Consider the following 27,300-nt stretch of genomic DNA (forward strand, 5'->3'; position numbering starts at 1 on the left):
ATCAGATCTTCGCCCTCTCTGTCCTGCGACTGCTCACCGTCGGCAGATTTCACCTTCCCAAGCTACTCTTTCCACTGCTTGGGAGCTAGCATTTGCGTTTGCCTTACTGATGGTTACCTTCTCTATGGAAAGAGAACACGGGCTTTGACGGGAGGAGTCTGAACGCTCGCTCTGCTGGGGAGAGCTTGACCTTGTGCAAAGTCGCCAGTTTCTCTGCATCTTCTTTTCCTCCTCTCTGACAAAAGAATGATAGGATGGTTCCGAAGGCAGCACCGAGTGAGAGGTCATTTGCAAGGCGCCTGGCTGGCTGCGCAATGTTCAATGCCAGTTCTCTTTCCTTTCTTTTCGTAAAGGCCTCTTCTAGACAGCTTCTCTCAGGAGGGTAAAAACAGCATGACAGTTTTTTTTTTTGGCTGTGGCAGGAGTGGCACTTTTTAGCTGTCCTAAATAAAAAAGGTTTAGGGATTGTATCTCTCAACGTAGAATTAAAGACTCAGAATGAGTCTGAGGGATCTTTAGTGTTGATAAGAAAACTTGATGCAAAAGAGGCCAGGATCCCTGGATCCTAAGGCTGTCAGGGACCTGAGCAGTCACCCTATTCAAATTGCCTCGGTGGTTCTGTAACACAAGGTGTTACAAAATTCTTATCTTGGGAGTGTCCATTTAAAAAAATATGCATAATCTATGGATATGGAGAGCGGCTAAATATGGGAGTAGAGAGTGTTTAAGCAATGGACAGTCATTTGAGAACATGTTTAAGGACCAAAGGGAGACAGAAGAGGAGGCCACCATGTGCCGCGGGGGCTCGAGATTGAGGTGGAGCGCTGTCCTTCACTACACTGTGACTTTGAGTAAGTCACTTCAAATCCCCCATCCTGGACTCTCCACCTCAAAATGGGGATTCTGCTGCCTGGTTTCAAGCCTGGGCCTGTGTGTCAGGCGAGACGTGTCTGTTGAGGCTCTCTGTAAATCATCCATTACTCCCATGCAGCAAGGGGTTCAAGTTCACTAATAAACAGGAATGAAAGTTCTCTTCCAGTAGATGTAGACCTTTCCGCAATGCCGTGCTCGGGGAGGGACAAGAACACTGGAGAGCCCTGAAGTGCTGGTTCATTTCCTGTAGACTTTTGGCCCCTTGTATTGAACTGTAGGAACTGGCATTGCCAATGTAGCCACAGCTCCAGACTAAAAGAGTCCAAGGGGCTCACACAAGTTGCACGTTTGCTTTGTTTGTTGAGAGCATCACAGCAGACCCCTGAAACAGCAGTTTCTGAAGTGAAGAACAAGCTTTCTATGAGCTTGTTGATAACCAGTTCTCAAATTCAGAGTTAGTGGTTGAAAGTAACTTGAGGTGTTTCTTTTCATGTTTTTTCTTTCATATTTTTTTGTGATACTAGGAATTGAACCCAGGGGCATCCCAGCTACACCACAGCTCTCTATATTTTTGTAAACAGAGTCTCACTTAATGAGGCGGAGAGCCTCACTAAGTAGCTGAGGCTGGCTGTGAATCTGCGATCCTCTTGTCTCAGCCTCCCAAGTACTGGGATTACAGCCTCCCAAGTACTGGGATTACAGCATCCCAAGTACTGGGATTACAGCCTCCCAAGTACTGGGATTACAGCCTCCCAAGTACTGGGATGACTTGGGGCATCTCTCTACTCTGAGCGGGGAATACTTTCTGAGGAATGCCAGCACATCTGCCTTCAGCACCACAATTTCTGTCTGCCACATTTCCCCTGATCTTTGCAATGCCATTATGTCATAATTAGGATTAAATACATCCCCATGTGAACTTTGTCTAATTCGTTGGCTGAGGGTAAATGCAACTGACCTCAACTCTTCCATATTTTGAAGGGTGTGCACTTTTATCGCAGCATGATTGTGTTGGGAAAATGAGTTCTAAACACAAACAGATCTTTCTGTTTTCTGGTTTATATCTCCTCTCTGCGTTACTTCATGCAAGTTCAGTTGTAATTTGGAATAGAATAAATGCAAGTCTGTACCCATAAGCGCATAATGGCGATACATAGATATATAGGTATTATTTCGTATGCTAAAATCATCTAGAAATGATAAGAATATATTTGTGTGAGAGGGACAAGCATACCCTTATAATTAAATGATCTGCTACAGTATGGCTAACTTCAGTGTTAGGTGAGGAATTGGGCTAACAGCTGCTTTATTTTATTATATTTATGGTATTGGGGATTAAACCTAGGGAAATGACTTATCAATGTTATAAAAACAGAAGTAGGATTAGAACTCACAAGACTGTTTGCTAGTGGTTCTATTGTATTGTGAACCAGAAGAGGATACTTGAGTAGATTTTTTTAAAGTTCTTTATGTAGTATCTTAAAAATTATTAATATTCTCATTTAAAATATGTTACATTTTTATAATGACTACAACCTGATATTAATTTATCTGGTTGGTTTTTTTTTGTCTCTTTTTATCTGTTTTTCTTGATGTCTCTTTATGAGTTAGTTCTCCAATTGGCCTTCAATGACAAATTTGCTAAAACAACAGGTTCTTATCTACTTTATCTTCTTTGTAAAGAAAATACCAAACAATAAAGAAGCAGAAACCCTGAGCCAAGATCTGCTGCTCTCACCCACTTTCATATCCCAGTCATCTTAGGTGGAAAGATATTCCATCAGTGGTCCCAGGGAACTCTGCCTCCTGGTTGGCTCTGGGCTTGGCCCATGCAGCTTGCTTTGGTCAATTAGCATATCTGATGCAAGCTGAAGCTTGATAAGCACCTTCCCATTGGAATGCTCCTCTTGTAGTCACAGAGCAGGCGGCTGTGGGGAAGTAACCACATGTAGAAGTCAGGCAAGCAGAGCTCAGGAGAGCTGAGGGCGCAAACAATAGGAATCATATTATCTGAGATGGACCACAGACATTAGGGAGAAGAGCTCTCTACCATTTCCTGCTCCAGTTTCTCACCTAAAGAACAGCCAGCAAATATGATTCCTCTTGTTTGGGGAGGTGTTAACTCATCAAGAGCTAATAGACAGGAGTCAAGATTAGTACAGTGGTTTGGAGTAAGGAGCATAAAGCCTCCCACTGCCTGAGTCTGCACCCTGGTTCTGGCAATAACTTGCTCTAGAGCCTTGGGCAAGTTACTTTACCTCTCTATTGTAAAAGCAAAATTAAAATAGAGTTTAAATACTCATAGGCTGCTGTGAGCATTGAGTGGGATACTCCATGTAGCAGCTCTTGGAGTAGCACCAGGCAAAGAGCAATCCCTGGATGTGGGCTGGCTGCTCTGCTTCTCAAGCCAGGCTTCCAGAGAGGCCAGCTGAGCAGTGCCGCTGCAGCAGAGGGCACCTGGGAGCTGCTGGTTGGGGCTGGGGTATATGAGAATGGATCGTTGTCCTGAAAACTGGCTTGTGCAAATTTCCAGAATTGGTATGGTGGCAGTGTTGTTAATGGAGAGCTATGATAAAGTTCCTTTTATTCTGGCGACTATTCTCATCCAGAGAGTAAACTCCTGCCTGGTTTAGCTAAGGCTAAAAAGAAGCCAAAAGACCTTGTGTCTGGTTTGGGATTTGCCCTGATGGCCTGTTAGTGCCTTGAATTAGCTTCACAGTGTTGGACAAGTTGCTGAATCCCTATAGACGTTAGTGTCACATCTGTTAAAGGAGGGCAGGTCAAGCTTGCTGACCTCAGCAACTCTTTTAATGAAATTGATATTGCAATGTTAAGCACACGAGGGAGGTACTTGGGAGCAAATGAGAACTCGGGCTCCTTTACCAATGCCAAAGACTGAGTAGAAAAGCCATCCCTCTACGGGACCAGTTTAGGAGCAACACCAGGAGCTGCCCTCTCGTTTCCCACCGCTCACTCCTGCCATCCCAGCCCCTCCTTCAGCAGGGGGTCACCTGTGTGCCCGAGGAGCAGTTGCATCTTGTTTAGCAGGGCTTTTTCAGGGCTCGGCAGCTGGGTGCTCAATATATGTTGGGTAAGAGAAACAAAAGTAAGCCACCCAAGATGGTCTGAAAAAATGGAGATTTCTTGACTTTACTACTTGTTTGCTTGCTCATACTCAGGAGGAAGAAGCACTAAGAAGAATGATCTAGAGAAGGTAACAGAAGCAGAAATCCCCTGGGAAACGGGCCTCTGGGGGTTGGAATGAAAAGTAAATAGCTTCAAAACTTTTCAGAATGCCCCAACCCACTAGAGGTTCAAGAAAAAGCCTTTGAGGCTCTTCAAATTCAGCTTCTAAGTTTGGTAAAAGTTCATCATGGAGTATATTCTGCAGGCATACTCATATATTGGTTTAAAGGTCAAATTTTTTCCCCTGACACAAGACCATAAATACAAGTGTCAGCCCAACACAGTCCGAGAGCACAGGGTGCACTTTGCAACACAGTGCCCACTGACTGACTAGCTGATTCTCTTTTTAACATGTGCTGTTAGAGCTTCTATTCACAAAGTTCTTACCATATGCCAAGTACCATACTGAGGGATTCACTTATTCACTGATCCATCCATTTTCCATCTTCTCTGCACGTTCGCAGGATGTCATTCGACAGTATAGTGAGATGCTATTATGAAACTCCAGTGTTCTTCTGAGCTGTTTTTCTGGTCAAACTTAGTTTTTCCGTACGGAAACCTCATCCTGACATTTCCTGGACCACATATTTTTCTTACTCTCCAGAAATTTGAGTGTTTGTTATGTGTCAAGGACTTTGCTAGACAGCGAGACAATGAGTAGTTATTATTTCCATTTCACCGAGGAGGAAATTGAACCATCAAATGTTGATATAGCTAGGTAGTGGGGGAACCAAGACTTAGATGGGTTTATTTGGCTACAAAGCCCTTAATTTTAGGATTTTAGGCATTGGTCCATTCTCTCCTTCTTGATCAGTGAAGTTTTAGGTTCTACAATAAGATGGTTTTTGTCTTGAGTCATTCAGCGTGTATGATTCTAAAGTCTAGTTTGTTCACTAGAAGTCAGTTTTCCATGTCACTTTTCAGTACGGAGAGCCAACACCCTAAGTTACAGGGCCCTATGGTAAGACAGGTAGGGGGGGAATTCAGTCCTGAACAGGTGTCCTTGTTGCCAGTATCCTATGTGAATTTGCTACCTTGCAGAACTACAGGGTTTTTACTGAGATTTGTTCTGACAATGTAAAGCATGACAATCGAAATTTACATATGTAAAAAATGTATCTGGTCATGTGTGGCCTAAACCTGTGTCCCAGTAGTTGGAAGTTTCAGTGTCTTGGTCAACATCCTCACTGCTATAATCCAAGACGACCAACAACACAACTTAGAGGAGGACGATCTCAGTGTCAGTCCATGTCAGTCCAGTTTACATCTGATGATCTCTGAGCATTGTAAGAGAAGGAAGACAGGGAGGGAGTCAGGGCCCTGCTCTCATATCACAGAGGCAGAGGCTGGAAACAAGTGAGCAAGCAAACAAGCAAGGGGCTTCAAAGACAAAAGCACAGTTCCCCAGGCCACACCCTAGGGACACACCTTCTCTAGACACCTGGCTAGGCCCAGTAAACTCCTCACAACGGACTCACACATTGATGAAATTACAACCCTCAAGACTTACTTACACCAGCTCTTAGTACATGAGCTCTTCAGGGGATACTGAAGAGACAGGAGGGTCACGGGTTCCATGCCAGCCTCAGCAACTTAGAAGGACCCTCAGCTACTTAGTGAGACACCCTGTATGTGTGTGTGTGTGTGTGTGTGTGTGTGTGTGTGTGTGTGTGTGTGTATATATATATATATACACACATACATATATATGTATTTTTTTTTGCAGTACTGGGAATGGAACCCAGGATCATTCTACCTCCGAGCTATACTCCCAGTTCTATTTTTTAGTCTATTATATTTTGAAACAGGGTCTCACTGAGTTGCGAAGGGCCTCACCAAGAACCTGAGGCTGTCCACAAACCACAACCCTCAGGTCTCTGCCTCCTGAATGCTGGGGTTACAAGCATGCACCACCACACCCAGCATGCTGTTTTTCAAAATAAAAAATAAAAAATAGAGCCGAGTTCATTTCCTAGTACAAATAAAAGCATATGTGAAATAATGGGAAAAATATGGAAACATTTTCCACTTGAATAAGAGAACATGCATGCTTTGAAATTAAGGCCTACGGCAACATAAATATCCTGAGCTTTCTCTTTCCTTGGTCTTGTCCTATTTGGTTAGCTAGTCAATAACCTGTTTTCTCAGACCACTATAAATAGAGTATTATGTGTATATTAGTGGTGAGAGATTCAATTTAATTCTTTTCAACTTATTGAGAACATTTTACCTGTAAGGCAAAATATTCTGTACTGTGATGGACCATTTCATGTTCAAAGGAGCTGACAGTGACTTTGATGAACATTGGTGGCTCAAGCTCTGTGAGCAGAGCCTTTATCTCCACAGGCAAAGATGTTGTACGGACACACACTCTTTTATCCTTCCTTCCTTCCTTCCTTCCTTCCTTCCTTCCTTCCTTCCTTCCTCTTTCCTTCCTTCCTTCCTCTCTCCTTCCTTCCTTCCTTTCTTCCTTCCTTCCTTCCTTTCTTTCTTTCTTTCTTTCTTTCTTTCTTTCTTTCTTTCTTTCTTTCTTTCTTTCTTTCTTTCTTTTGTACTAGGGCTGGAGCCCAGGCATTTTTCCTCTGAGCTACACACCTACAACTTCAATTTGTATGAAATTACAACCCTCAAGACTTACTTACACCAGCTCTTAGTACATGAGTTCTTCAGAGAATACTGAAGAGACAGAAGGGTCACTGGTTCCAGGCCAGCCTCAGCAACTTAGAAAGACCCTCAGCTACTTAGTGAGACACCCTGTTTATTTATTTATTTACTTACTTACTTATTTATATGTGTGTATATATATATATATATATATATATATATATATTTTTTTTTTTTTTTTTGTGGTACTAGGGCTGGAACCCAGGGGCATTCTACCTCCAACCTATTCTCCCAGTCCTATTTTTTATTTTTTTATTTTGAAACAAGATCTCACTAAGTTGCAAAGGGCCAAAGTAGCTGAGGCTGGCCGCGATCCTCCTGTCTCAGCCTCCCAAATGCTGAGATTACAAGTGTGTGCCACCACACCCAGCCTATCATTTATTTTTCAAACAGGATCTCACTGTGTTGTGGAGGGCCTCACTAAGTAGCTGAGGCTGGCTGAAAACCTGAAATCCTCCTGTCTCAGCCTCCCAAGTACTAGGATTACAAGCGTGCACCAAACACACACTATTTCTGAGGGCCTGGCATGAGCAAAGGAACAGGGATAGGCAAGTGCAGAGGGTCCAGGGCCGAGTATGGCAGGCCTGGAACTCTAAGGACAGTGGAACTGAGAAAGAAGGGGGAGATAAAAGCTGATGGATCAGCTGTCAAAGATAGACGGCATCCCACGTGACGATGCAAGACACATGAACAAAAAAACAAACGGGAGGAACCAAAAGTTGTAAACAGAAAGTGAAATGATTTTTTTCTTTAGGAAAAGAAGCTGCAGCAGAAGGAAAAAGGCAGGAGGAGGAGAGAAGAGAGGAGGAAGGGGAGGATGAAGAGGAGGGGAAGGAAGACCAAAAGAAGAGAAGGGAAACAGGAAAAATAGAAAAGTACGGCTCACTTTTTACTCTCCCTGGAGGTGTTTGGGAACTCCTTTGGGGGAAATAAAGATGGAGGGGCAGTTATGAAGCAGCTGGGAGTTTGCAGGCCTTTCCAGCTCTGACTTTGTCCCTGATCTTCTAGAGTGCTTCAGAGGGGTTGTGCACAGTCAGAGACCATGGCGGTGTGGTCCAGGCCCCGGTTGGGCTTCCTAAGGCCGAGCCAGTTGGTGTGGCCTGCAGGCTGAGCTGAGGCGAGGATGCCCTGACAGTCTCCAGAATCCCAGGCACTAGTTTCTTTTGGTACTGTCCCTACTTTTAGGGCCTAATTGGACACTCAGTCCCCTAGAGATCTGTTCTGCTTGGGGTCAACAAGGCCTTGCAGGACTAAGTCACCAACCTCAATCCTTTTTCTCTTTACTTTTTAGCAGCAACACTGGCCCTGATGGAGGTGAGCCTCTATGGTTCAAAGTAGAAATGGGCTTTGTTATTCCCATCTCTGGTGACCTCTCGGAGTTTCTCTGAACTTAGGGCATTCCATAGAGCATGTCAGAATGGCCTGCTGGGCCTAGCCTTGCTGAAACCAGTCTTGTGACCAAGGGTGAGCTGGATCCCAGCTCTGCTCCTGAGGGATTCAGAATCAGGGAAGGGAGATGGTGTCCGTAGGGGATTAATGGGCCATGGAGCAGAGAGCTGATGGTGAGATTATACAAGAAAAGATGGCTGAAGAGCCATTTTCCATGCTTTTAGTATTTTTCTGTGTACATGTTGAAAACACAGCAAAATGCTACCACAAAACTCTGTTATTTCACCAGCCTATTTCTTCTGTCAAATCTAGTTTTTCCATGTGGGAACACCTTCCTGACATTTATTATACTTTTCTGAATACCCAGAGAAACATGTGAAGAAATTGGGAACAAGAAAAAAGTGGAATTCTTCTGTGAAAATTACAGCCTTAGAGTAAACACATAGCTACCACTGGTTAGAAGTAGTGTCCACTGACATCAAATGGCGAATGAGAGGCAGGAGCATGAACACGCGGATTCTAAGGTTAAAGTTGCTCTTTCTAGAAACCTGGTTAGAAGCCCAGAGAGAGAAATGTCTTCATCTAATGAGGGAGGCTTGTTGATGGCCCAGGCCATCATAAGGATTTGTTCATGGTGTGGTCTACAGCTATCAGTGTCTCATTCTTGCAAATAAAATGAGCACTAATCAATTTGTATGCACAGTGTACTTTCTGCAAGTCCTTTGAGCGGTCTTCCAAGAAATAACAAGTTTTGGGAGCTGCATAAGATCTTTTTTTTTTTTTTTTTTGGTGGTACTGGGGTTCCTGGAAGCCCTTCTACCTCCGGGCTACACTCCCAGACCTATTTTCACATTTTATATTTGGAAACAGGGTCTCCTAAGCCAGCATGCGCGGCTGGCTTCGAACCTGCGTGATCCTCCTGTCTCTGCCTCCCAAGCGCGGGGATTACAAGCGTGCGCCACCATGCCCGGCTTGCATAAGATCTTAAATTGGCAGTTTTGACCTTGATTCTGTGTACTGCTGTTAACTTTGCTGGGAGAGCTGAATGTTATCGGAATACATCCCAGTGATGTTTGTTGAAGCTTTCATTTAAAGTACGTTCCCAGAGTCACCTGGGTGTGTGTATATTTAGCTCTGTATGTACGTACGTGTGTGCCTACATACGTAACGTGAGTAGTCATCCAGCCTTCTCTCCTTTTGAAGGAATATAATATTGCATCTTTAGTTTTTATGGGTTGATTTCTTTTCAGATCTGAGTCCCAACACGAAGTTTCAGCATGTAAATGGTGACCGTAAAAATAATGTTTGCATCGGGCTGACTTATCCTTATGATTTGATTATAATGTTTATGTTAGCAGCAGAACATTTATCACATGTCATTGCTCTGGACTGGTTTTAAGCCACAACTTTATTAAAGGCTTCTTTATTAGATAGATTTTAGCTAGATCATAAAACAATTTTGCTTCTTGAAATATCATTTGTCCAGAAGAAGCATCACATATTTATACTTAACATTTTGGGGTCAAACAATGGAAAGAAAATGAATGCTTGAATTATTGCACTATTTACAATCAATGGTGAATATCACTGAATATGGTCTCCAAAAATATATCTGCCTCTATACATGTTATATCTGGGAGGGCAGCTGTTCACTCTTGCTTCTGATAGAAGAGGACTGTATTTCTATGATCTAAACTTGTGTGTGGATTAAATGGTGCATGAGCTCTCCATTACTGTGACAAATATCTGCGGCAATCAATTTACAAAGAGAAAAGACATTTAGCTCATAGGCTGGGGCTTTTCAGTCAGTGGCTGGTTTGGCCCCATTGCTTTTGGGCCTGTCTTGAGGAAGCACCTCTTGGCACAAACACATGACAGAAGGGAGAAAGGACTGGCTTCCTACAATTCACTCCAAGGGTATGTCCCCATTGACTTAAATCCTCTTATTAAGCCCCACCTCTTAAAGTTTCCACCCAATAGCAACTGGCTGGGGGGGTCAGGCCTTCAAAATATGGGCCTTTGGGTGACATTTAAGATCGAAACTATAGCAGATGGAGAGGATGATCGTAAAAATAAACTTACTGGAACTCTGCATTAACATGACCTAACATGCCATCAACAGTTCTTAAGACTCGGCTACCTCGCTGTTTACAATGGAAGTCTATAATATGTTAAATTTAGGTTGTGCCAGCTCCTTGTATTATGTAAGATCCAATAACCAGGTTTTTAGAGGATAATTCTCATAATTAAACAAGCCAAAGATATTGTCTCTAGATAAGGAAGGCTTTTAAAAAGACAACGGCGACAGAGGAAAAAGCTTTCCACGGCCTTGTTCACTTACAAAGTGGTGAAATAATTCTATCCTTAATTGCTCTTCCTTTGAAGATATTGGTAAGTCAATTCAGCCTTTAAATTAATATGAGCAAATTATGGATAAGCAGTTATATTTCAAATTATTAAATATGTATTACCTATTACAATACAGCCTTTTAAGAATTGAGTGTTGTCTCATCTTCAAAACCTGGAAAAAGGGATTATTGGTGGATACGGAGCCAGAGGTAGTGGCTAGAGAAAGTTACTTTCTGTGAAGGACTTTAAATTTCTTAGACAGTGATTGAAAAGTCTTTGGCCATCCCTGGATTGAAGTAGAGAGACTGAGAGAAAGAAATTCTTGCCTGTACGTGTTTCTGGACTGGATAGATGCCTTGGGCTGAACTAATTTGCTCTCTTGTTTTTTCAGATCAGAGCTTCCTGTGTCTACACCTTTGTGTGGCGGCTTCTGTCTCCCAAGCACACGCCTTCTCAGGAGGAGCCAGGCACCCGGGCTCATGGGCCTAACTTCTCAATTCACTTGTACCTAGATAGAAGTCCAAAGGTAATGTTGGGTTGGTAACGCAACAAAAATGTGGTATAAAGGCAAAAGGACTGAATGTCCTTTCTTCCCTTGCAGGTCAGCCAGTTCATTACAAAGCTTCCTTATTAGAAACAGGAGAATGGCAGGACCAGTTTAAAGATCTACATGAAAATATTTTAATAATGTCAAATATAATTTGAATTCATGTCTACCATCAAGGTTTGAGAGGTATGAATATGTTTTCAGTGAAACGTAACATAGTTCTCATGTTTTTCTCTGTCTGCTTATATTACTTTTTAGGAATTGTGAATAAAGGAGGGAATTTTGAGGGGAAAATATTGTTTAGGTAGTAGAGATCCCTAAAATATGCGGCAGACATCTCTGGTTTGCTTTTATAGCATGAGCCACACCCACCCTTTTGATTTCAAAACAGTCAACATTTTTCCTTCAACAGACACTTTAAAGACTAAGCTAAAATTAAGTCTATCTTGGCCAAAGTGGCAAGTCGATGACCTTAGTTTTCTCTCTCAGTGACTCAAAGCACAGGAAAATATTCACTCACTGTATAAGTTATAGTTAAAACAGAGTGATCACGACAGAGTCCCCAGAGGACAGTGATTTTAGGAAGAGTGAATGGCATGAATCTGAGCTTTCCTGATCTGCACTGATGGGTGGTTATGCTCTGTGCCGTCACTCAGAGACGCCCATGCCTGCCCTCTGATATGTGCCACCATCACGTGTCGGCATTAACTCCACTAAATCAAAGCTAGGTCAGAGTATGCTCATATTCCAGCTACTGGGAAAGAGAAAAGACAGAAAGGGAGGGAAAATCTAGCAAGAAGTTCCACTCTAAGCAAATGAGACATCTGTCGTTGGGGTCACTTCTATTTACTTCCTATCGGTGATTACTTCACCTCTTTAGTCCCAGACATACCTGGTTGCAAGGAAAATTGGGAAATGTAGTCTCTACCAGGGATACCTTGCTCCCAGGAAGCAAAATGAGTCGGCCACACCCTTGAGTCTTTGTGGTTACTGTTTCCAATGGGAAGTGGCTTAGGAAGAGTGTTTTTCTAGCTATTCATTGTTTTTGTTTCTTCTCTCTGTGGCCCACATCAAATCTTAGAGACAGCTATTTCTGCCATTGTGGGTTAGCTATTTTGGCTATTATTTTTTTGTCAAGTCTAACTTTATAGGTCGAATTTTGCAGATCCTAATTCTGATAAAGGAAATCATTTCTTACCTCAGTTTTCATCTCTACTATTCGGGTCTTGTGTACTTTAAGCAATTTGTTTTTATTTTTGTTATTTTTAAGAACTTTTGTGAGGTATAATTTGTATACAAAGAACTGAATATATGTGATGTGTATAAGTTATTGAGTTTGGGCATATCCAAAGAGCGCAATACCTTACTACAGTCCAGGTGACAGATAAGTCTAGAACTCCTCAAAACTCTTTCTTTCTTCCCTTCTTTTTGTTTTGGTGGTGATTGTAGTGTGTGTGTGTGTGTGTGTGTGTGTGTGTAATAACACAATATAAGATCTACCTTCTTAAATTATAAAGTACACAAGACCGTTTTGTTGACTATCGGCACTATGTTGTACAGCAGAACTCTAGAACTCATTCATCTAGCATAACTGAAACTTTATACCATTGAACAAAATTTTCACATTCTCCCACAGCCCCATAGCTCCTAACAATCAATACCGTATTCTTTGCTTCTATGAATTTGGCCGTTATAAATACCTCATATGAGAAAAATTAAGTCGTATTTGTCCTTGTGTGAGGAGCTTATTTGCTTAACATAAAGTCCTCCGGGTTCATCCACATTGTCCCCAGTGGCAGATTTTTCTTCTTTTCTGAGGATGAATAATATTTCATTGCGCGTATATACCACATATTCTTTATTCATTGGTCTGTTTATGGATATTTTGTTTGCTTCTATTGCTTGACTAACGTGCACAGTGCTGCAGTAAACAGGGGAGTATAGACATCTCTTGAAGGGCTTGACTTTTCCTCTTGGATACTTCGCCTACAGTGGGATTCCTAGATCATTTGGTATGACTTTTGTTTGGGAGTTCGGTTTTATTTTTAGTATTTTATAAACTCTTTTTTACTTAAATTTATCAATTTTAAATTTTAATGTATTTAACAAGCTGTGATTTATTTATTGTCTATTTTACCTTGTATTTTTGACCTTTGCTAACTTTATAGTATACATTATGTGTTGGGTATTTTTAGCACCTAAAGTAAGGATATAAGTAGGATAGAGACACAAGGTCAGGCCACATGAGAGAATTAACATATTGCAGGCAAATGATGTGGTCTAAATATCAGGAGGAAAAGTCGCTACTTTCTTTGTACAGTCTTATATAATCAAAATTGCTATTTCAGACCAACAGAGACTCTCTTGCTAAATGCACTAAAAGGAAGCATTCCAGTCAAAATCAGGAACAAGAAAATGATGCACACAATAATCACTAGTATTTGTCTTTCTAAAACAGGCAATAACAAGTGTAGGGTTGGTGTGGTAAGATCACGGATTTGACTGCTTATGAGACACTGACATAAGAGAAGTCCATGAACCTAGGGCTAGAGCATAGATTCCCAAACTTAACTTAGTGTCCCCTTTTCAGAAAAGAATTATTCGGCAACCCTCTGGAAATCTACCTTCCGTAAGCAAATAAACAGAAAGATGCCAGAAGGACCATAGGCTAGAGATGAGAACACAGGACAGAAACCTAAGGAAACTCAACACCCATGCTCAGACAGAGGGGGCACCTAGACTGGAAGTGTAAAAATAGAAAGAGGTAAGAAGAAACTGGGAAAACCTGGCATCACTGAGCAAAGGAAACAGGGTTTCAGGAAAGAAATAGTAATCAACAGTGTCAGAAACTGCTGAGAAGTCAAGAAAGTTGAGGGCTGAGAAGTGTCCAATGGATTTACCATAAGAGCTCTAACATTAGAGCTCTAACTAGTGACCCAAGAATGCTACTTCGCGGAATATGTCCTCTTAAAAGAAACTAAACCTGGGGTGAAAGGTTTATGTCAAAGCGTTTGTTTTTGCTTTGCTTTTTCATTGCAAAAATTATTAATAATGATGGGTGTGGTGGTGCATGCCTGTAACCACAGTACTTGGGAGGGTGACACAGAAGGATCTCAGGTTCAAGCCAGGCTTGAAAACATAGTGAGGCTCTCAGCAACCTAGTGAGTCCCTATTTCCAAATAAGAAATAAAAATGAGTGTGTGTGGGGGGGTGAAGCTTGGGGGTTAGAATGCCTCTGGGTCCAATCCCCAGTAACAAAAACAAAAACATTAATAATAACAATTAAGAACATAAATGTTTGAACTTCAGAAGTATTTTTAAATCATTTTATCCTGACAACTAAAATCAAGTTTTTGAAAACTAATGGTATGTGAAAAAGAGATAAACACACTAAAATATTAATAGTATCTCTGAGACTTGAGATTATAAATGACTTTGTACCTTCTCCCTTATGCTTTCCTGTGTTTTCTAAATTTTTTTTATAATGAGCATATCTCATTTTATAGTCAAGGGAAATATTATTTAGAATGCTTCCCTCCCCCTATAGAGTGGCCAGGGGAGGCATTCTTGCCAACCAGGCACAAGAGGCTTTTATTAGGCTCTGTCTGGCAGGATAAAAACAAAACCCAAGTTGCTCAGAAAGGGACAGTCCAAGAAATGACTGACAATTTACATAGCACATGATTTTTAATGCTTGACTCCAAGGGGAAAACAGTGAGAACTGTTTATGTATTTTAGTTCTACCTGCTTTGCCTTGTCCCTCCCTTTACCATCTGTCTCTAAGAAGAGTGTTTTGCTAGTTCTTCTGCAGGGCGAGAGGGGCAGCTTCACACTCTCTCTATTCTCACTTATAACTTACAACTTAAACCTTCATTTGGTTGCCATTGCTTCAAATCAAACAAGGGAGTTTTTCAGGAAACAAAAATGTTGCCCTGTGAGTGAACGGTCTTAAGTGGTCAAAGTTGATGTTCAAAAACTACAACCAATGTTTTTCAGAGCTGGGGGCAGGCATGTGGGAAATGAGAAATGTTCTCCTGTATTGTTACAGCGTGATGATGAATTGCTTTTGCTTTCCCAAAACCAGGCTCCAGCTCCTCTGTTCACCTCTATTATCTGCTGCTGGTCTCCAAAGGCGTATTACCATATTAATTCATTGTGTTATACAATTTGGTCAAGTAAATGAGCTTACCTTCTGCCCTCTTAATGGCATTGCTTTTAATGTTGGCTTCATGGGATACGTTTAACAAAACAGATGCGTCAAGGAAATGTATTGAAACTCAATTTGGTTTTAAAATGTCTAGTGGTCTCTCTAATGAGCCAGGTACAAAAAAAAAGTGTTACAGGCAACAAACATACTGTGATAAATGTAGAGTCTAAATGTTGAAATATCCCCAATGCCCAGGGTGATCAGATGTGTTCTGGGAACAAAGTCATGCACAACAAATGCGCCATTACTAGATCTGAAGCCTAATCCATTCTTTGTGGAAAGGGTCTAATGTGTTATTCAGAGGCGTGAGCCTGTATGGGAGACCGAGATTTAATTGCATGTCATAAATACGGCCATCTCACTGACTTGGGGAGACAGGTCGAAGAAAGAAATGTGTGATAATGCCATGAATGGTGAATGAGCAATGGCATTCACTCACGCAGGCTGATCCTCATGAAACAGTAGACAGAAATAGGCATCTAGAGTCTTAAACACCTGGGCTGGAAGTTTACTTCATCGCTTTATTAGCTGAGTAATCGTGGGAGAGGCAATTCACTTGTCTAGACTTCAGTTTCTTGTCTGTAAAGTGAGGATTATAAGACCTACATCTGGAGTCATGAAGTCTAGCAATAACACTGGGCCCGTGGACCAGACAGGCAGTAGCATTTAATGAAACCCACACAGATATATTATGTGCATAATCATATGATCATCATATTATCAGTTCACCTGTCTCCTAATAATTGCTTGATGCCCTTGAATATTTATTTATTTATTTATTTATTTATTTATTTATTTATTTATTGGTGGTACTGGGGTTCCTGGAAGCCCTTCTACCTCCGGGCTACACTCCCAGACCTATTTTTATATTTTTATTTGGAAACAGGGTCTCTTAAGCCAGAGAGGCTGACTTTGAACCTGCGCGATCCTCCTGTCTCTGCCTCCCAACTGCGGGGATTACAAGTGTGCGCCACCACGCCCGGCACTGTCCTTGAATTTTTAAACCAATAATTGAAGTCATGCATTCCATTCATTTTATAGTCTTGGGTTGGCTTTACCTGTTCAATGGGAACTGGCTACTAAAGAGACCATCTGATCATTTCTCCCCAAATGGTGGCCAGGGTGGCTGCTGGCCAGTTAGGCAGCTCCAACAGTTAGATGGGTCTTAAGGGCAGCCACGACCATTAATTTGAACTCTGACCATTCTTATGCAATTGGTATATATTTACAAAGCTAATAATGGTCAAAATGGAGCTAGGTTTACTTCCTAGCTCTGAACTCATTATGCAGTATCGTTATCAACAAATATCCACATATTTATATGTATGCATTCTGGGCGTTGTACTAGGGGCTGGATGATAGATAAGGAATGTCACAGTTGCTGGCCTCAAGATGTTAAGGACAAGGAGCAAGCCGTATCTCCTCATTAGCATCTTCTCCCCTCTCTTGTACCATTTGCTCTATATCTTAAACTATAGATAAAATTTTATCTCTTCAGCATATTGCTGGGAGGGTACATTTGTCAGTCTCTCTGAAAGACAATTGGACAATATCTAATTAAATGTGCGTACCTTTGAACCTAAGAGTTTTATTTTAAAGTATTTATCCTATACATATATTGCATATGTATAAAATACCATATTCACAAAGGTTTTTATTACAAGATTATTTTCAGTAAGAAGATATTGAAAATAATCTAAAAATCCATCAGTGGTTTAACTAACTTTGATCAATACATAACTATAAAATTATAGAGCCAATGTAAATAATGAGGAACAGCTTTATTTATTGATGAGGGATGATCTCAAGTTATATTGCCAAAGAAAAAAGAAAAAAGACTATGTACAATGAAATATGTAGAATATGTATAATGTAGAATTTTCCTTATAAGCTTTATGAGAAAAAAATAAATGTGTGTTTATAAACGTATAGAAAAAAATCTCTGGGAACATCCAGAAAAGACTCTTACCTGTGGTTGCTTCTGAGAAGGAGGCTGGGAAATGATGGGACAGAGAGGGAAGAAGAGTGACTTTTCATTCAATAATTTTTTGTCCTGTCAAGTGTTACACCTCATGCATATGTTACCTATCCAAAATAATAAATTAAATTTGTAAAATCATGGACTCAAAAGTCCCCCAAATAGACAACCCTTTTTGACATATTCACAGTAGGGACCTCTCCCTTTTGTTCCTGGTAGGCAGAGAGGTGATTGTATCAGAATCTGCCCTTGACTTGGACTGAGCTCCTGTGGAAGGACCTAACAGACCAACTTCAAAATGGAGTCACGTAGCTGGGCTTGGTGGCGCACGTTTGTAATCTCAACATTCGGGAGGCTGAGACAGGAGGATCACGGTTCGCGGACAGCCTCAGCTACTTAGTGAGGCCCTTCATAACTCAGTGAGACCCTGTCTCAAAATAAATAATTAAAAAAATTGGGCAGGGGGTGTAGCTTGGAGGTCAAATGCCTCTGGGTTCTATCCCCAGACCAGCAAAAAAAAAAAAAAAAAAAAAAAAAAGAAAAAGGAAAAAAGAAAAGAAAATGGAGTCGTGTATAATAAGTTTCCACACCCCCAAACCCAAACCCAAGTATTCACTTGTAAGATCTAACCTTCAGAGAAACCAGGAGATGGTCAAATTCTCAAACAGGCCAGTTTTATTTAAAAAAAAAAAAAAAAAAGAAGATTCACAGCAACCAATTAAAAGGGGTCGACTCACCCCGAGCAGGCATGATCAGCAAGTCCTGAGTGCTTTGACCTGCAGTAAACGGAAGTGTACAATCCACACTTTGCGTACTGTGTCTTTCTTTTCTTTACTTTCTTGTACTGGGGACTGAATCCAGGGGCATCTAGCTCTGAGTTATACTCTAGCCCTATTTTATTTTTATTTTAAGATGGAGTATTTTAAGTTGCTGAGGCGGGGCTTGAACCTGTGGTGCTCATGCCTCAGCCTCCCAAGTACTGGGATTACAGGCCTGCACCGCCATGCCCGGCTGCTCTGTGCTATTCCTCGATTCCTGCTCCAGCTCCCTTATACAAACTGACAGTTTTGCCATGTCCCACGGAGCTTGTTTTGGAAACTGGCTGCTGCATAGTTCATAAATTGCTAATAAGAACCGATTAGATCTTTAAAACTATATTTGCTGAAATTTTGTTCTCTGACACTAATAAACAGTGGGAAGAGAAGCCAATGTGATTCCTCAGCCTGTTGGTGCTGGGGCTCCCTCCAGAGTGGATTCAGAGTGACCTAGGTTTCTCCATGGAATTTCTCTTTAGCAAAAGGACTATGACGAGTCCTTTCCCATGCAAACATTTTGATCTCAATGAACCACATCAGATGATGCCTGAAGAGTGTGGATTGGAAGGAAATCACAGAGAAGGAGTGAAACAATCCTACACAGACAGCAAATATTGGAATCAGGAAAGAACAGAGGAGGCAGGGAGAGAGGGAATAGGGATTTTGGAGCAGAGTGGTCTCCCAGGAGGCGGCTGCATAAAGAGAAAGCAGCCGATGATGAGTCCCCAGTGCTGGGGTGATTGGGGCTCTCTGGATAACAGAATACCTATTTCTGCATTTTAGGCCATTTTTACTCCTGTGAGATGTAATTTTCTGCCGCAAATGCTGAATAAAATGCGCTGCGGCACACAAAATGGCTGCATCCATGGGCTTCGGGGAAATCCAGGAAGAGCAGAGGGTACCACGGCTAGACTGGCGAGGACGGGAACTGTGGAGCTGATCCAGCCATAACTGGGACTCATGGCCAGAGGGGACAGTGAAGACCCAGCCCCTGGGAAGTCACGGAGGGATGTGCAGGGTGCCGGACTCTACCAGAGAGTCAATAAGAGCCTTGCCACAATTTTATAAGAATTTCAAAAAATATGACAGCGTTGGTTGTGCATATTACAATGTGCAAACTTTCAGGTGAAAAAGGAGGGAGAAATTCAGCCATGTGGAAGCCTCTTGGAGACCTGTGGGTAGTTAGAAACTTCTAGACAATTGTCTGTGTTTTGTTTCCCAATCTCCACGATGGTATCAGGAATGTCATGATAGAGACACGCCATGATAGAGAAACAACCTGGAATCGTGTTTCTCTGCCTTTGGTTAGATTTGTACTTCACCCAACAGAGAATTTTCTTACTTTTTCCATATTTGACATCTGGCAATTACAGGAACCACTGTGGTGAGAGAAAAGAATACATTTGTTATGCATGGGTTCTTGCTGTTGACCAGTGTTTCAGAGACTACCACACCATGTTGAAATTCTCAGATGAGCTTACATCACTCCTTGTAGACGTTTGCCTAGCAGGCACTGGCATCTGCCTAACATGTTTCGCTGAATTAAGTATTTGGGCGGCGAGATGTAGTACAAGATCCATCAATAAAGAAGATATGTTTTAAGTTTTTCCATTGCATTCTGTATATTTCCCCAGAGTCCGTTACAAGGCCTTGAGATGACTGCGATCTGTAAACGCCAGCCCTGCCCCCACTTTCAACAATGCCATTCATCCAAGAATCCCAAAGCGTTTTTTTAATAACGGACTCATTAATCCTCATAACACTCCTTCATTTGACACATGTAAGTCTCACTACATGATATGTTGCTACTTACTCTGGATTTAATTTAACAGGGTTTCCCCCGTTGTGGGTAGTTATTTACATTGACCTCATTTTAGTTGAGTTATCGCTCAGATTTGAGCAAGTTTGAATGGCCTCATCCCAAAATGGCATCTTCTGGCGGATAGAAGAAAACCATCTGAAGAAGCAATTATTATTTTTTTTAAAGAGGAGGTTTCAGCAACAAATGGCCCCATAAATAAACAACTGGGTTTTAATCATGGGCGAAGAGAGTTAGACATTTAGCCACTTTATAAAAATGTAAAATTGAATGAATTTCAGAGTTTCATGGGAGCTGAGGCTGGGGGAGACCAGGGTAGCAGGAGCCTCGACTCTCAGATTAGCAAAGAGGTTCCTTCCTCAAGCTTCCTCTTTCTGGACTTATCCTCTGTCCTTCAAGAATTGTCAGAGTCCCAGGCAGAAGAAGCAGTGTCATACTAGGAGTGAGTGGACCGAGAGCAGACGTCCAAGAAAGTGCAGCTAGGGAGATGAGTTTTGGAGATGGATTGAGGTATCTGTGAATTGAAGAAAGGTGATCAGACAAACCCAGGGGGAAGAAAAAAAAAAAAAAAAGCACAGGATCCAGAGTTGGGGGAAGGAGGACAAGAGGACTGGTGAGGAGGCAGCAGACTTAGAGACTAAAGACTAAGTTGGGTGGGGAGGAGAGAATTGGGACAGGTGTTCAGGGACAGTGTTCTTTGTGGATTGTGTCTCTACAAAATTGACACTCAGGCCTCTGTCTGCTACGAGCGGTGGTACTGCAAGCCAGAACCTCACCAGCGGACTCCTCCTGTGGCTTTGGCTGTCACCTCTCTGCAGATAACTCACACCTCTTAAATCTGCCCCCTAAGCCATGCTTCTCAGACCTAATGCCTGTTTTATCACAAATATTTTATACTCTTTTTATTATGAAATTTATATAAATTCATATAAAATAATAAAATACCTTAGTCATACTATAGGAAGAAGTAAAATATCATAATGTGTATTTTGGTATTCAAATCCTTGGGCACAAGCTGGGCATGGTGGTCCATACCTGTAATCCCAGTACTTGGGAGTCTGAGATGGGAGGATCACAGGTTCAAAGCTTCAGCAACTTAGTGAGACCCTGACAACAATATCAGCAACTTTAATGTCGTGACTGGTATTGCCATTGGTGGTGTGAAGTAATCAACAATCCTTGGTCCAGTTTTAAGGCAAGAAACATAAAATGTACTATTAGCTTACATGGTGGTTGTATTCCTGGAAGTCGGTGTACATTAGAACATATAAAAGTACCCTGTGTCTTTATATAAAATCAATTTGGTTCCGAGCTTAAAAATTGAATCTTTTTGTACACCAGGAAAAAAGTTCTCAAACTTTTTTTTTTGTGTGTGATACTGGGGATGGAATTCAGGGGCTTTCTACTTTCAAGCTATATGCCCAGACTTATTTTATATTTTACTTGGAAACAGGGTTTCACTAAGTTGCTGAGAGCCTCGCTAAGTAGCGGAGGCTGGCTTCGAAACTCTCCTCCTGTCTCAGCCTCCCAAGTGCTGGGATTTAAGAGTGCACCACCATACCTGGCTTCAAACTTTTTGATCTCAAAACTCCTTTGCATTATTAAAAAGTATTGAGGAACTTTAAGAGGATTTGTTGTGGGTTATATCTATCGATATTTCCTATATCAGAAATTAAAACTCAAAAATTCTAATAGTACCTATTTAAAACTAATTCTAAGATGATAAATTTTATTAAAAATAACTCAATATTCTAAAACAAAAGATAATTTGATGAGAAGAATGATATTGCTTTACATTATTGGAAATCAATGCAATGCCTGACATAAGTGAAGATGATTTGATTCTCATATCTGTTTCTGTATTTAATCTATTGTCACATGATATTTTTCTAGAAGTGCTTGAAGAAAATCCAGTCTCACACAGGGAAACAGTTGGGAAAGACAGGGTTATATAGAAGACTTTTCAGGTAAAAATGGATATTATTTTTGATGAGAATCAACAAGTGATAGTTGATTAAATATTTTTTGCATTATTGACTTTGAAAATATATCAGTTAACACCTTGACACTGTTGCATTAAAATAGATTGGTTTATGTTGTATCTTTGCCATGTGTGGTTTTGTGGTGTCATGCAGTAGTTATTTGTGAAGTTTGGCTCATTAAATCATAGAGCTCTTCTAAATGCTGACACATTGCATTATACAATCTCCACAACACCGTTGTTAATATTGCTACTGATCTCATCAGAAAGACCTTTTAGTGTGGGGAAGGCTGAAAATTCATGGTGGTAGGTGCGAATATAACATAACTCTAATTTTCACTTGAGTGATTAAATTTTATCATTGGCCAAAGTACTTTCAACTGTTTTTCTTGGAAATGAAAAATTATCTTGAGAAAAATCATCTGTAAGATATACATCTCAATAATCAGAGTTTAGCTGCCGGTTGGTTTTTCAAGTAAAAATGGTATTCCATGTAAAGAGAGGCCAGGTCAGCTTGCAATTAAAATAACAGTATGTAGAACTCTACCAAGCAGAGTAATAAAAAGGTGTGTCCCCAAGTGTCAAGATTTAATGAAGTTAACAGTCGTATTATTGCCTCATCTGGGACATTCTTAAGTGAATCTGGAGTGTAATACAGTATTTGTTTAACTGCAAATGCAGAGCAGTCAAGTATACAATGACCACTAATCTGGCACATTCCTTTTGGTCTTATCACTGCAGATGTTAACTCAATGAAAAAAAGCAAATATGTCATGGTATTATTGTGAAAATGTTTTTTTTTTAACCTTGTATTATTCCTGAAAGATGTCAGAGACCTCTAGGGGTCCCCAGTCACCACTTTGAGAAAAAAAATGTCTTTCTTGTATATCTGGAGGGACACGAACTATGCAGTTCATTGTAGTAATTGTATTATAACCATTGTACACATAAACTACCTCTGTCTCCCATCTTCTAATATCTGTAGTGCCCTCCAATCATTGTATTTATTTTTTAAATTGACAAATAATAGCTGTATATCTTTATGAGGTGCAGTGTGATTTTTTCAGTACATTTATACCCGGGATCAATTTGGGATATCTAAGTAATCCATCATCTCAAACATTTATCATTTCTTCATGAGAACATTCAAAACTCTCTCTTCTAGCTATTTTGAATTACACAGTGCAATATTGTTGGTGGTGATTGTCCTTCTGTGTAATGGCTCATCACCTCCAACCATTTTGACAACCCCAAATGTTCCCTACATCTTCTGACAGTACCTCAAGGGGCTAATGTAACTGCTTCTCCCCACATCCTCACTTGGCTTACCACCTTGGCCAGGAAACCTTCCACAGGAACGCCAGCCTGTGTTCAACATGCACAAACCATTCTCTTTACCTCCCGACAGATGCAAAATGTCTGAGCAGCAGAAGGGCCAGACGGGATTCACCTTGGTCTATCCTTTACAAATGAAGACACCGGGTACAAGAAGGATCAGGGGCTTCGAGACCATAACCGGTATTGAAGTTACTATTAGTGAAGAATGGTCCATTCCATCATATTTTAGGCATTTTATACATTTTCTCATTTAATTTGTAGGAATCTTCAGGTTTGTTTTATGAAGAACCAAAATGAGACTCAGAGAGGGAGCCGGGCGTGGTGGCGCACGCTTGTCATCCCAGCATTCGGGAGGCTGACACAGGAGGATTGCGTTTCGTGGACAGCCTCATCTATTTAGTGAGGCCCTCTGCAACTCAGTGAGACTCTGTTTCAAAATAAAGAATAAAAATAAGGCTGGGGATGCAGCTTGGAAGTAGAATGCCCCTGAGAGACTCAGAGTTGAAGTGGCTTCCCGGAGTTTATCAAGCTAGTAAATGACAGAATACAAGTCTTGAGTTTAGGTCTTGGTTCCAAATGCTGTGCCCTTCCCTCCCTCCCATGACTGGGCCTCCCTTCTCTGGTTCTCATCATACAATCCAATTTGGAGCTAAGGCCTTCAGATAATGACTTCATCAAACTGTACTTGTTCATTCTGCATTTTCTCTGGCCTCCTCTCGTTTGGGTCCTAATGTCATCTCATTCTGACTGCTGCTTCTTAACTGGTACCCTGATTCTATGGGTTTTTTTCTTCCACCCATCCTGAATTCTTTCTTTGGGATAAAGTCGTGGATTGGGGCTGGACACCTAAAAGAGAGAGAATCAGAGTACAAACACAGGCTGAGGAGCCAGAAAGATAGAGGATTGGGGTGGGGTGCTCATGGGCAGAGAGACTTGCACCCTGTGACTCAGAGGGGAAAGGTGTTTGGATGACTTTTTACCTTGTCATCAGTTCATAATGTGACCTGAATAGCACTATGACCTCATTTTAACAAAAGCTGTACAAGGTCACACAGCTTTTCAGTGACAACTGGGAACTTGAACTCCAAGTCCTTATCGACACGACTCTCTTACATTCACATCTCCTTCTTTGCAAGGAGGGCATCTGGAAAGTGCTAGAATTCCAATCTGGCCTAAAAGGGAGCACATTCTACTTGACTTCTGGCTAAGACATGGGATATGTTAGTTTGGCAATCAGTTCAAACAGGAGAAGAGGGGAAGGTTTAGACTGGTTAAGCCAAGATCTGTATCAGAGAATTCAGGCTTGGCTTGAAATGAGCTGGTTATGAGTTAAAGTTAGCTGATAAGATTGGTCATAAGGCTCTTGCCTCTATGTTTTTATGAAAAAATGGTTTTGTTTTCTCTTAGTTTGCTGGGGAAGCTCTTTTTAGAAAAATCCAACACTGTCTTCTTACACTGAGAGATGTCAAGAGTGTTCCCACACCTTGGCAGCCCCAGAGGAGTCTTGGGTAGTTCCTGGATACTTGCACGACGGAGTTGCAAAAGTGGTTCCAATGGTGGTCCTTAAGGAAGGCAGAGCTGGAGGATGAGTTGAGAGGGTGCTCACCCGATCCTGCCTGAGCTTGGCCTCTCTGAACACAGCCACACACACCTCCTTCATTCCAGTGAGACACACTTCCTCCCAAGTCTTTGCTGCTCTGATTTCTTCTATTCTGTATGGTTTTTAGAACTGCAGAATGTATGGAATAAAATGGCATACTAATCCTTTTTGGTTCCCTTCTTTCTGTAGTATCTGCAATGTGGGAGGAAAGGCGAGGAATTATACAAGTACATTTGGGCTCACACATCCAAGAGGAAGAAAGTCAAGTTCCTCAGCAGGCCACTGTTTTACTGCCTTGGGGCCACCTCCCATTCTGACCTTTCTCACACCATAGTCCCTTCTGGAATGACACTGCCCACAGTGAACCCTACAAAAGGGATGGGAGGGACTCGGGAGTGTTCATGGTAAAAATACTACCATGTTTTAAAGAAGAGAACATTTTGGGTGTTGGGGAGAAAAGCACCATAAAATGAAATACACTAGAATTAGAGTTAGAAGCTTTCAAGTTTCTCTTTCTTCAACTGCTAGAAAAGAATATTAACTGACCAAACATATGTTAACAAGCTTTTCTATTTTCTTCTCCTCCTTCTTTACTTCTTTATTAGTCAGTGTTAGAGACTCTAAAGAGTTTACCCCATGGCAGTATAACTTAAATTGGAAGAAAAATCCAATTATGAAGAAACTGGTGGTCAAAGTGGAAGAAAGACTTAGTCAAGGTCACAAGGGTCTTCTGAGTCACAATCCTGTACTCCTGTGAGATACCCACTGTCTCTAGGATATGAGGGTCCATTCTGCAAAAATCTCAAGACAAAGTACATGTCTCTTCAAACTGGCTCCCTGGGAGGCAGAATGCCAGGATGTAGGTGTGGGAGGAGGGCAGACCTATATAAAAATAATTTTTATTTTTTATATTTTTGGTGGTCCTGGGGTTCCTGGAAGCCCTTCTACCTCCGGGATACACTCCCAGACCTATTTTATATTTTTATTTGGAAACAGGGTCTCTTAAGCCAGCGTGCCTGGCTTCAAACCTGCGCGATCCTCCTGTCTCCGCCTTCCAAGCGCAGAGATTACAAGCGTGCGCCACCACGCCCGGCGCTATAAAAATAATTTTTAAAAATGGAAAAATGAACTGGGCCTGGTGGTGCAGGCTTGTAATCCCAGCATTCTGGAGGCTGAGACACGAGGACTGCAGTTTGAGGACAGCCTCAGCTACTACTTAGTTAGGTCCTTTGCAACTCAGTGAGACCCTGTTTCAAAATAAAGAATAAAAAATAGGGCTGGGAGTGTAACTTAGAGGTAGAATGCCCCTGAGTTCTATCCCCAGTACTGCAAAAGAAATTACATATATACACATACATACATACATACATACATATATGAAAATGAGTATGTAAGCAATTATTTCTCTCTGGAGGAATAAATATAATAGATGATACGCTGAAATCAACATGGCAGTATTTTATTGGTCCAAGCTTGTGCTTGGTCCTATGGTTAAAAAGTACAGATTCCTCAGCCCCACTTTTAGAGATTACAGTTTAGTGCATGGTTGTTTAACAACCCCCCCCCCCCAATGAAAGGAATCGCCTGGTGCATTTGGAAAAGTGATTGAGGCCCCTCCCCTGGAAGTTCTGATGCAGCTTAGCTCTTTCTGTCTGGAGAATCAAAATCTCAGCATCTCAAGTGATTCTGTGATTCTGCGTTGGTGATGCATGTAGTCTATAGGTGCATTTTAAGACACTCTGAATCAGCTTTACTTGTTTATAGGCCATTTGGTTTCTTCTCTTCAATTGCTTCCTTACCATGGTCTACCAAACCATCCGGAATCTGGAGAATGGATTAATAGGATCTTCGAGAAAAACCCAGAGGTAGTCATGTTCAAAGATGAAACAGGCCTGGTTGAGTGTTGGGATAAATGGGACTCCCTTTTGGCTTCATTTTGGAGGATTTAAAAATAAATCTCCAAGTATCCTTTAGAAAGAATTTCTTTAAGGCCTGGAAGGGATAGGAGATCCTAATTCCAGTTTGATTCTTTGAGCTGTGGCTGGAACCCACTCCCGCCCTTCACTCCAGTTATGGGACAATGTGGTGTTAGGAATGTATGGGATTTATTGCTTGAACAATGCCAGAAAAGCAGAAATTCACATCCCCCCTGATTCATGCCTGGCTTGTCAAAGGCTCCCGAGGTTTAGAAACGGTGGATATTTTAGCGCGGCTCTGAAGTGTGCACTGTGTCTCGCTTTTCCGCTGATTATTATTAACAATGGTGTCGCTAATGCTTTCGTGGTGCTCAGCTGTAACCTTTAAGCTCACTTTATGGGGGGTTATAAATTCCACGATTTAAAAAAATATATATAATAGAAATGTTCTCTGCCTTTTCTGGCCAACGTTTCTGATACCTGTTACCTGGGGGACGGAGGTTTAAGCATCCTCTGTGTTTCTTTCTTGTTAATGCCGAAGGTGTGCAGTCATCTTCACTGAAGAACAATTCTTCACCAAAGAGCAGGCCACACCAGCATGCTCACTCCTCGTCCTCGTCCGCATTTGTAGCTGCTTA

The sequence above is a fragment of the Muscardinus avellanarius genome (assembly GCF_963383645.1).
Source record: "Muscardinus avellanarius genome assembly, chromosome: 9".
Taxonomy (NCBI): Eukaryota; Metazoa; Chordata; class Mammalia; order Rodentia; family Gliridae; genus Muscardinus; species Muscardinus avellanarius.